The following is a 12,109-nucleotide window of genomic DNA, read 5'->3' on the forward strand; positions in this document are numbered from 1 at the left end:
TTGTCCATACCTTTGTTCTCACCGAGTTATCCCAAACCAGATGTGGCCGCAATGTCGAGAATATGTTCAGAAAATCTGCCAAGAAGTTTGGAAATTTGAGCATGGAAAAAGTATGGAATTTTGAAATGGAAAATGTGTAGGAACCCTGTTTAAATCAGAAGTAAAAGCTTGTCCATTTTACTCTGGAGTTGTTGTACATTGGAGAGACAATGGACGATTGGGCTGTTTTCTTCACTTGGCGAGGTAGTGATTGTTGCCGCCCCGTGTAGCCTACCAGTCTGTCATCCAAGTATGGACACCTATGTTTGAATGTCACACCAGCTGTGGTTACTTGTCTATGTCTCAGTAGCTTCGGAGGTATATTTGATGGGGACCACTCGCATGACCCTTGTATTTCACGAGCGTCTTTCTTGTATAGGAGAGCAGCATTATTTAAATAGATTGTTACTCTATGAAAATGCAAAACTAATATAAACTATCTAAACAGACTAAAACTAACTAAAAACTAAACTAAAAGAGACAGAGGGACAGCCTAGCATGACAAAAGAGTAGCTGAAAAAAGGAAGACGAAGGAAAAGAAAGTAGCTGAAAAAAGAGCAGAAATAGTTGATAGCTGCTGTAACAGGCTGCCATACATCCTGCCATCACCATAACAACATGCCATCATCTCCAAGTCCGAACACCGCACACAGGCGAAGTGAATGGATTGGATCTCTGTGGGGACTGTTGTGAGTCATGGAGGAGAGAATGCTCAGATGCGGAATTGCAGACCATAGATTGTACTGTGTCTGAGGTTCCATAGCTAGGTCATGGGCATGAAGTATGCCAGAGCAGACGTCATTCTGATAAGTCAGTTCAGATAGCCCACATTAGTACATAGGTAAAGACAACTGTTTCCATGCAGTCAAAAACTTTCAAACTGTCCTGATTTGCAACCATGTACATGACCGAAATACTAGAGGACCACAGAAGCTCAATTGTTTCAAAACCATAGTCTTACAAGCTGTGCAGCCTAGCCTACAGTATACGGAGCAATGGTTCACCGGCAACATGTCAAGAGATATCTAAACATTTTAAGCTTAATTCATGCGATAATACCAAATAATTTAAATAAAAATAAAATTACTCAAAATATCTATTGATTAGGAGATATTGTGACTGCCGTGCAGATTTTGTGTCAGCGATTTCCGGGACGCTGAAAGACTGAGCTGCACGAAACCTGTTGGGCATGTAGCCCACAAGTATGACGCATAACCATTGTTTTTCTGTTTTTCCATTGTTGATATGTCGCCCCCCTGCCGGACTGGGTCCCCGAAAGGAGGGTAGGGCGGACACAGTTTTCTGTGAATATCTCGAGAACCATAGGGCCTGTATGTTGGTCTCAAGGGGCCATGTCAACCCATCCCATAACCACTCATTTGATAGTTCCACCTAGTTAACTCATTGAATGCCAAGCTGTTTTCGGAAGCTTTGTCCTAGAATGCCAGCAATCTAGACCATTGTTGATGATTTTTGTACAGCCACAGCATATTCTGTGTTATAGTTATGAACACATACAATGGCTCGTTTGAAAGGTGAGACTTTAAGCTCTCAGTGGGCGCAAACCCTGTATTTCTACACGCCTCTGTTCCTGAGAAATCCCAAGCTAAACAGTGGCTAGTTTTCATCAAAATTGCTGTTTTTTTTCTAGAAATGGAGATATAACGTCTTTCATGAAATATGAAGTGCTACCTGTAAAGATTCCGGGAAGTGACCTAGCGAGATCTGGCGAGACTGCCACCTAGTGATAGACCCACGAAAATGGCCTGGTTTTGAGCTGACGTGCATGTGTCACTGATTCGACCCAAAGCGGCAACCGATAAAATGTCCAGATAAAATGTCCAGATTGTGCGTTTTCATGAGTTTTCGATTGTCATATATTTCATTTCCATTCATCACAGAGTTCCCAAAATCACATATAAGGTGTGTTAGAGTGTCTTGTTTCGTAATTTAAAAAAAAAAAAAAAAGCTAAAAACGTAATATTACGTTTTTGGCACTCAACGCATGGGAAGGAAAAACGTAATATTACGTTTTTGCCACTCAAGGAGTTAAAGGGACACTTCACCGATTAGCATTAAGCTTTGTATCAGTAGAAACCTGATCGTTTTTTGAATGGGTGTGTGAGATCTGTATTTTTTGTCTGGATAAAAATCCTCTGATGCAAAAATTTTCATTTTGCATCATCGTAGGATTTTTTTGCCAGAGGCAGGATACTACATCGCCAATTCCACATGTTTTCAACCCGCCCATAAGGGGTGGTCTTTCTTTTACTGTCTTTGGGGATATGACCTCCATAGTAATAGTGAATTTAGTAATTGTGTCCGCCATCTTTCTTTTAAGCTAAGCTAACAGGCTAGTCTCTTGCTGGCCTGCTGGCCTTACTGGTCGGGGTTCGAACCGGCAACCCTCCGGTTACAAGTCCGAAGCGCTAACCAGTAGGCCACGGCTGTCCCAAGATGGTGGATGGTAGTGTTGAAACTGATATTAGTAGGGGAGATTATGTGAAAAATCGTTACGCGGTGGATAGCAGCATGAAATTTGGTAGACATGTTCCTTGGGTGATCCTAAGACATCCTAGAAGGGGTGCCCAAAAATATCTCAAACAGGAAGTGAGATTTTGAAGAAATTCAAAATGGTCGCCCATACAAATGACAGCTGATTCAAAAGCCACCTTCACAACCTCCTAAAAGCTTGAAATTTGGTATACATGTTCCTTGGATGATCCTAAGACATCCTAGAAGGGGTGCCCAAAAATATCTCAAACAGGAAGTGAGTTTTTAAAGAAATTGAAAAATGCCGCACTCCCCGCCACAAAATTGGCAGCTGATTCAAACACTACCTAAACAACCTCTAAAAAGCTTGAAATTTGGTATGTATGTTCATTGGGTGATCCTAGGACATCCTAGAAGGGGTGCCCAAAAATATCTCAAACAGAAAGTGAGTTTTTAAAGAAATTGAAAAATGGCATGCTCCCTGCCACAAAATTGGTAGCTGATTCATACACTACCTAAACAACCTCTTAAAAGCTTGAAATTTGGTATGTTTGTTCCTTGGATGATCCTAAGACATCCTAGAAGGGGTGCCCAAAAATATCTCAAACAGGAAGTGAGTTTTTAAAGAAATTGAAAAATGCTGCACTCCCCGCCACAAAATTGGCTACTGATTCATACACTACCTAAACAACCTCTTAAAAGCTTGAAATTTGGTATGTATGTTCCTTGGGTGATCATAAGTCATCCTAGAAGGGGTGCCCAAAAAAATCGGCAGCTGATTCAAACACCACCTAAACAACCTCTTAAAAGCTTATATATTCCTTGGGTGACCCTAAGACATCATAGAAGGGGTGATCAAACAGGAAGTGAGATTTTGAAGAAATTCAAAATGGCCACCCATATAATTGACAACTGATTCAGAGGCCACTTAAACAACCTCCTAAAAGCTTGAAATTTGATATATGTCCCTTGGGTGATCCTACGTTATCCTGGAAGATTACTCCAAGAAATCTCAAACGGGAAGTGAATTTTTAAAGAAATTGAAAAAAGGCTGCACTGCCTATCCACATAATTGGCAGCTATTTCAAAGGCCACCTAAACAACCTCCTAAAATCATGAAATTAGGTATATGTGTCATAGATATGTCTCTGTTTTAAGCAGACAATACGGCTACACTATGGCTATATCCACCTATTGTCTCAAGGATACTATAAACACAGACAGTCAAGCACCTCAGGCAGACCTCATAAAAAACATACAATTAAGCACACATGTCCCCTACAACTTCTTAAGACACAGTAAAACACCACACTAGATTACATTAGTCCTACTCTACATACTGCATATTTGCATCTGTTCACATGCTCTGGCACATTGGCATAATACTGTGCAAGGCAACCCAGCATCCTGGCATCGGCACTTTCGAGAGCAGAGAGGCTCACCTTTGCTGCCACATTTAAGAGGTTCTCTACATACTTTGGCTGCCTCTGGTAAAAGTGTCCATAAAGGTGTCCAAAAATCATCTAATTTGGTCCATCCATATTTTTCAGGAGAAGGCACTGACTGCGTAGCCTGCAGACCTTTGGACCAAATGCTAGCTTGGTACACTGCTCTATTTGAATGCTGTATCAGTGCAGCCTGTGTGGGAGGAATATTTTCCATTGAGAGACATATTTGAGAAAACAAGTCCTTCCTGAGATCATTGACTTTCATGATCCGTTTTTTTATCGTAAAGAACACAAGTGTACTTCTCCAGCATGCTAACATGTTTGATTCCTGGCTAAGCAGTTGAAAAGGATTTGCCGTCATAGCAATGAAGGCATCCTTTACTTCTGGAAATGGTTTCCATGCTGCCCACCCTTTAGAAGGAGTCTGCTGTTCCAGAGGTAGCCACCCCATTATCACATAGTACAGTTGTTCAACTACTTCCATCTAAAAGTTATCCGATTGTGTTCCATAGAGCCATCTCTATGTGTAACCCACCAAGCATCACAAACATCTCTCCATAACAGTCTGGATCTCTGAATCACTCCACTGAACCATTTTTGTAAATGTATATAGTGGTTGGTCAAATTGGCCGGAATTTAGGTGCTCTGTCAATTGTTTTACAACATTCATGCCATGTCTGACCATAGCAAAGCTGGCAGCTTTTTCATGAAAGAGAGGAAGGAGTGAGTTTATAGCAGGTGGGTCAGACAGTTCTGGCTAAAGTGAAGCATCAGTTTGATTCCATGCTCACCCCACTTTTCCTCCTCTGTTATTGCCCATGCTAAGTTCGGTTTGGTTAACTTTTGGCACTAAGATGGCCTTTGGTTGACAATTAACAGCTGGAATTGTAGTATATACTTCTCTGGAAGACAGAGCATATATTTTTGCACTTTTTGAGCTGGCTGAATGTATATTTGCTCTCTAGCACCTCGGATCGGGAGGCGAGCGTGCTAGTAATTGAGCTAAAAGCCCAGGCTGCTAGTTCTCTCACTAGCACGTCAAGGTATCATGAGGTTTACTCAATGTACATACTGCACAGCTAAATACTAGCTGGCTACCGTTACTGTAGTACAGAGGTTCCCAAACTGTGAGGCGCGCCCTCCACTGGGGGGCGCCAAATAATTTGAGGGGAGGCGCGGAAGGTTGATTCAAAAAAGAAGGAAAAACGTTTATTTCATGTTAGAACTATCAAATCCAATGATTATGTAATTGACAACATTATGAAATCGAAATAAATCATAGAAGAGATGTATACTAAATCTTTGGGATAGTGGAAAGTATTATTGATCCCTATCCTGAGTGAGAATGTATATGTGCCAAACCTCATAACGTAATTTAGCAACAGTGCCGCCAGCCGAGCTAGCTGCAAGTTACCAGTGCGGATTTGTACACGCAGCCTTACAACACTGTTTACAGCTCTTCGAGTCACGGTAAAATGTATTTTTTGGTACATAGCTAATTTAGATAAACTTATGGTGTGGGTGCTTGCGTTCATTTAGGAATCCGCTGCCTTGGTTTGTATAGAAGTGAATATTAAGTGGCAGATACACGTAAGAGGTTGGACATACGTGACGGTAATATGTGACGTTCCGATAGCTAACTTACTGTAAAATGGACAGATTTGTCACATTTTATTGCTGCACAGCCCGAGCCTGATATGGGCAACAAAGCCAAACGTCAAAAATATGATGACTCATTTCATTGCATAGCATAGTATAGCACCGATTTAAGTGGCTTAACTGAAGTGAATATCATTATTTGAAAGTGATTGTTGTGGGGGGGGGGGGGGGGGGGGGGGGGGGAGCAGAGGTGTCACTGTTTTCAGAGGGGAGGCCCACATTAATGGAGTTTGGGAACCCATGCTGTAACAAATCAAAATTTCATAGCTTCTAATGTTGTTCCCGAAATAACGGTACAGTACCCCCACGGTACAGGAAGCCCCACAGATTCACAAATACGCACCCCAGGTGATCATGGGGACACAATTAGCCTAGGGATGCCTTTGTTTGCCTAGATTTAGCTTGATAATTAGAACCCAGCTAGTGGTTCTACATTGGCTAATGCTAACACTAACACTGGCACAACATTTGGTCAATGAGTTGTGTCGCTATTTAGGGCTTGATCTCTGATCATGTGGAAATTTTAGCAATAAACTTATTAAGTGATTCTTCCAAAAGTTTTTAAAAATATATATGTTATGCATACATAAATAATTAACTTCTCAGATGAGGATTCATTTGGGGAGTCATGTCATTCTGACCATTTTAAGCCTGTTTTCCCCCCTTTAAAGCTGTATAAAAGGCATGTAAGATTATTTTCAGGGGTTATCTTGCACATATTATTTGTTAACCATCTATATATATATCAAATGTAAAATAATAAAGTAGCAGAATAAACCATGATGCCCAACTATGTAATGTTTTATTATCCTTGGGTCGTTTTAGGCGGCCATCTTGGATTTTCCCTTAAAAAATTACCTAAATGAACCAGAAATTTTAGGCACCCCTTCTCAAATGATGAGATGAATCATAAAGAGTGTTTGTACCAATTTTGGTGCTTCTATCCACCGCGTAACAATTAGGCCCTTTTTTGTTGATAATCCCCCCTACTATATGGCAAAAGGAGTTTTTGAAGATATGGTGCACAGATCCTATGCTCATGGCTGCTGTACGAGCCGCAATACACCAAGGAACAGTTGAGGATGATTGAGGAACAGGAGGCCTGCAGCAAGACCTGTCGATTAGTAGGAAGAGCCCGGGCTGACTCGAGCAGGGGCAGACTGGTCAGTGCTCTCACGTAATTGGCTGAGGAAAACGGCAGTATGTTGAGCACCATAGCTTCGCGCCACACATGGACAGGGGGGTCAATCGTCTTGTTTTGCTAGGCTGAGTCTGGAATAGGCAGGCAGGATTTATGGCTCCCAACGGACAGTAACGTTGGCTATGAAGTATTTTTTTGAATTTCCCCTTGGGGATTAATAAAGTATCTATCTATCTATCTATCTGTCTATCTGTCTATCTATCTATCTATCTAAGTAGGCTAACTGCAGCTATCAAGAAACTTAACTGTTAATGCTCAGGATGACGTATATCTTTTTAATTAAAAGTTCAAATTCATGTTGGATGTGGCTTATTTTCTTGTCCTTAGTGTTGCTTAGAGTATAGCCTATTTGAAAAATGGTTATTTCAATTGGAGGAAATGGTTGATGACATAGCTAATGTTTAATTTCTCCCTCCTGGTCCGGATGAATGAAAGGCATGGGGGACAAAATAAGCATAGGCCTACATTACAGTTTAAGCTATGTAAACGTCCTACAACTTCGATGTTTTACAACATATCCTAAATGGTTGTTACTTGGCATGAGAAGTCATTGCTACCTGTAGCAGTTTGAGTGCATCACAATCAACGAGATGCAGTCATGTCAGATGAACCGCGATAAAGTTGGTTTCACATTGGATACAAATTCGTCCCTCTTAGACAATGCTAAATGGATTTTTTTCGAATGAGTCATATCCAACGTCCAATATGAAGCTATCTTTACCGTTGTATCAGACAAGTGGTAAAAAAGTTCAGCAAATTTCTCTGCTGCTGGAAATTAGTTAAATGTTGTTAGCCTATGCTGTCAATTTGTGGAGCATCTGACCAACACGTTGATCTGACATGGAAATATGTAAAATGTGACTTTTGGGCTAATGGGTAATAATGATGTGCTGTTAACGTTCATAAAATAGCAATTTTTAAAAAGTGGATTTTGTGGAGTACAGCTCCATAGACCTCCATTCATTCTGCACTCGTGGACGAGCACCCTCATGTGGAACCAGAGAAGCAACTGCAATCAGTTCAGAAACCGGAAGTTTTCCGAGAATGGAAGTTCTCCCCTTATTAGACATTCTCTGGAGTGGCCATGCATGGCAGTGAATTCTGGGAGCTGTTGGCTTTCATCACATTCACATACATCCAATACATTTTTGGCTTTTTCTCGGTCAAAAAGGCACTGACTTCAAAAATGATCTACTACATAAATGACCCAATATGAATACACTTTCATTTTTCCTGTGATGAAATGCTCCTTTAAAAATGTAAAAGCAGAAATGAGGTGTTGTAATCACAGGTATATCTGGCTGACAGGGTCAAAACTGCACAAATTTGGAGGTGTAGTATCATTCTGACACCCTCTGAATGCATGGCAAGTTTTGTGGAATACCGTTCATGGAGGGGGGGGGGGCATACAATAAATTAATTTGTGTACATTTAGTGACTACACCAACTGGCCTGTAGATGGGCGAACACAGTTTTCTGTTAATATCCTGAGAACCGTAGGGCCTAGGATGACCAATATTTTTTTTGTTTGCCTCCATGTGCCATGTCAACCCATCCCATATCCATTTGATGTATAGCACCACCTAGCTTAAAATGAAAAAGCAAAAACGAGGCATTATAATTGCAGGTATCTTTGGTTCAAAACTGCACAGAATTTGAATCATTATCCTAGGACCCTTTGAATCCATGCAAGTTTCATGGAATTCCATTCATGGGGCACCATACAATAAATTAATATATGTACATTTAGTGACTCTACACTACGCAGGCACACATGCATGCACACACACACTCATGAACACACACGTGCACACACATGCAGGCGCACACACACACACACACAGGGGCATTGTACTCTGCTGCAATCTCTCAAGAGCCAAGAACATCATCAAGGACAATACTCATCCTGGCCATCACCTGTTTCAATTGTTACCCTCTGGTAAAATCCAGCACCACCAGATTTAAAAATAGCTTCTTCCCAAACACAATAGCTTACCTAAACAAATGTACAAACCCAGTCACTCACTGTCATCTATTGCACTTAATCTGATCCTTGCTCCTTTACTGCTTTTATTCTGTTTTATATTCCCTGTAATGATTATTTATTGTATTTATTGTATGCACCCAGTGGAGTAGCACTACTGATTTTGCTGTATTGTAAAGTACAATGATAATAAAGGCATTCAATTAAATTCAATGTTTAACATTGCATACCTTCCCACCAACATAATAAAAAATCTACTCAAAATCTGCACGTTTTGATAACATGATTATCTTGCCAACAGAATAATTTCCCACCAACTTAGTAACTGTTGCCTACTGCCAACGTAATAACCCACTTTCCCACCAACGTAATAATTATTACATTTGCAGGAAGTTTATAGTACACAAAGGAAACAAGCAGTTCAGTTTAAAAATAAGCTGACTTATTCAGTTTGTTGTAGGCCTATTACTTTCTTTGACAGTGATAGCAGTGGGTAGCTTGTTTAGGGTTGATTTCCATTGTTGCGAAGCCTCCAGGTTAAACCTTTGTTTACTGTCGTTGTTATATAGTAACCATTTAAAACAGTATTGATATGGAATGGTGATTAACTTTTTTACCAGATCTACTTCATAGCCATCCTACCATCCAATCAGAAAATATTATTTCTTCTCTCTGGGTGATAAATCATATATCACTATAATGACATTTTCTATCAATATAATCACTTTCTTACATGCTTTACTTGAGTGCTAAACTTCTCAAAGATATCAAGAATCAGCCATTTTCAGAATTGTTTGTATGAGCACAAGTAAGCAATTATGTACAGGTTGAACTTAGGGGTGCACCGATCCGATTTTCAGATCGGATATCGGCCCCGATATTCACAAAATAGCTGGATCGGGGATCGGAAAATTGAGCAGAACCATGGGCCGATCCATTTACGTACTTTCATTTCTTGGACTGAGCCGTATTGCACAGAGCAACTTTGCTGCCACTATTGCTTTTGTGTTTGTCATTAGGCTGCTACATCATTGTCATTATTGTTTGCCAGGCTTTATTTTTCTGGTTTACTATTCATGATGTTATTACCACCATTTGCCATAGATTAATTACGATCTTTATGCGTTTTTGATGCATTTTAGGCAACACATGAAATGCTTATCAGTATAAACTTTGCCTGGTATCAAGAAATGCAAACGTTCACACTGCCAGTTAAAAACTTCTCATTTATTATTTAAAACCTACAACTTTGTTTACCGTTTGATTCACCACCATTCAAACTCGTTCAAACTCTGTGTGAACTTCCTAGGTTCACGTGGGGAAACCGGACTGCACCACTATGGGTAAATAAAGGGGTTTCGCGGGTGATTAATGGTGTGAACAGTACATCACTAGCATGGGATTTTTTATCTGCACAAAGCTGTGTTTTGGTGGGAGAAAAATGTTGTATGTATAAGTGTGTTTCATGTTTACTTGTTTTGATTTGTTACTTGGTAATAACTGTGAACTTTGAATGCTGCTCGAAGTCGCTGCTGGTGCACAATTGTTTATTTTACAACAACAACAACAACTCATTTGTTACATTCTCTCTTAGGAAATGTTTAGTTAGGAAAAGTAATGTTTAAGTCAAGCCTGATGCCTTTAATCTTTCCTCATGGTGAGGTATACAGATTATTAATTCAAAAATGGTATCGGATATCGACCGATACACAAAGCCCAGGCATCGGTATCGGTATCGAGACTGAAAAAGTTGGATTGGTGCATCCCTAGTTGAATTCAAGTTAAAGTTTTAGTAGAAAAATGTGTGCAAAAAACTCAAGGTGAAAACATTGATATGTCATTAAGGCGAGACACTACAGGTGAATAGGGTAAAAATTTTAACAAGCAGATATCACTATGAAACTTCCCCAGTTGATTACTTACATTAATATGAGAAAAAAAATGTATTACAAGTTTTCTGTAATTTAATGTTTACATATGCGAATTATGCATTATCTAATTAAAAATGTGCTAATTTGCATACATTTTAAGGCACGAAACCTGAGCATTGGATACAGCCAGGTTCAAAATTATGTTTTCATTGTGTTCAGATATTAGATGGGGAAACATGTACAGAGGGATTTATGAATATCTACTTTTGTTATCATGTAAATCAGAAAATGATGTCAATAGCCCTAAAAAAATCGATTTTTGCCATGTTTTTAGGCATAAAATGTCATGCAAGTCAGGCTAGAAATAATATATCACAAACCCCTCTATAGAAATCTTCTACATATAGTTAGGCATAAGTCTAGAAAGTTTGGTGTATGTACGTGCTTCTGAAGTGGAGTTTTCGTGCTCAGAGTGGGAGAGGAAACTCATTTCGAGAAAACAGCCTTGAAAGACAGCCAATGAGATTCCGTTCTCAGCCTAGACTCGCCTTTGAACTTTCGTGATTGGTTGCTGATACAAAGGAAGTGTCCATATATGGATCACATAGCGTGATACAGGAAAAACAGAGCTTTCCAAGGTTTTGGACCACAGTCGCGGGAGTGCATACAAGGTTAGAATGCTAACTTTTGCCGAATTTAGGAGAAATATACAGGCGCGAGTAGACACAATATAATGAAAAAACTCCTAAATATGTAAATCGGACTTTTTTGTTGTAGTAGTGTGATAGAATACATGCTAAGGTAACATACTAGCTCAAAATCTCGAAATTGACCAGTGCATGAAAAAAACGATGTTTTCACCTGCCGTGTCTCGCCTTAAAGCAAAACCTGAAAAGCACTTATCTGTCAAAACCAAGAAAATCTGGCTAATGGAGATTCTAAGATTTAACAGAGACAATCATTCTAGAAAGACCACACAAAGACTTCAGCACTGGGAATACCAGGATTGTAATAAAATATCAGTTTAAAAATAATGTCACTCACGTAAAACATTATGGGCAGATTATTATTATTATTATTATTTGTCATTTTGACATGTCATTTCAGCACAAAACACACAAACTCAATAATTAATATTGTTGAACTTGCCATGTTAAACTCTGAACATGTGAAGTGTACCAAGTTCAAATTCAATTGAAATCAATTTCACTCAACTCAAAACAACTACAACTAGTGGGAGTAGTGTTCTGCGAGAGAAGAGAGGGAGGTACTTAAATCTATGCCAGACTCATTAATACAAATGTTACATTGTTTTAGCTCTAATGTGGGAGCCTTTTTGAAATAATCAGAGCTCTCGGGAACACTTGGAGAAAAGTAATTATATCGACAGAAAATTATATTGGATAATTATATA

The 12,109-nt window shown here is 39.5% G+C and overlaps 1 protein-coding gene across 4 annotated transcripts in view; it reads left to right on the forward strand.

Annotated features, from left to right (window-relative positions):
• Positions 1 to 12,109, forward strand: part of ric1 (RIC1 homolog, RAB6A GEF complex partner 1) — a 73,006-nt gene that overhangs the window by 16,935 nt on the left and 43,962 nt on the right. The window lies entirely within an intron of this gene.

Source organism: Alosa sapidissima, chromosome 13 (assembly GCF_018492685.1).
Source record: "Alosa sapidissima isolate fAloSap1 chromosome 13, fAloSap1.pri, whole genome shotgun sequence".
In the NCBI taxonomy this organism is placed as follows: domain Eukaryota; kingdom Metazoa; phylum Chordata; class Actinopteri; order Clupeiformes; family Clupeidae; genus Alosa; species Alosa sapidissima.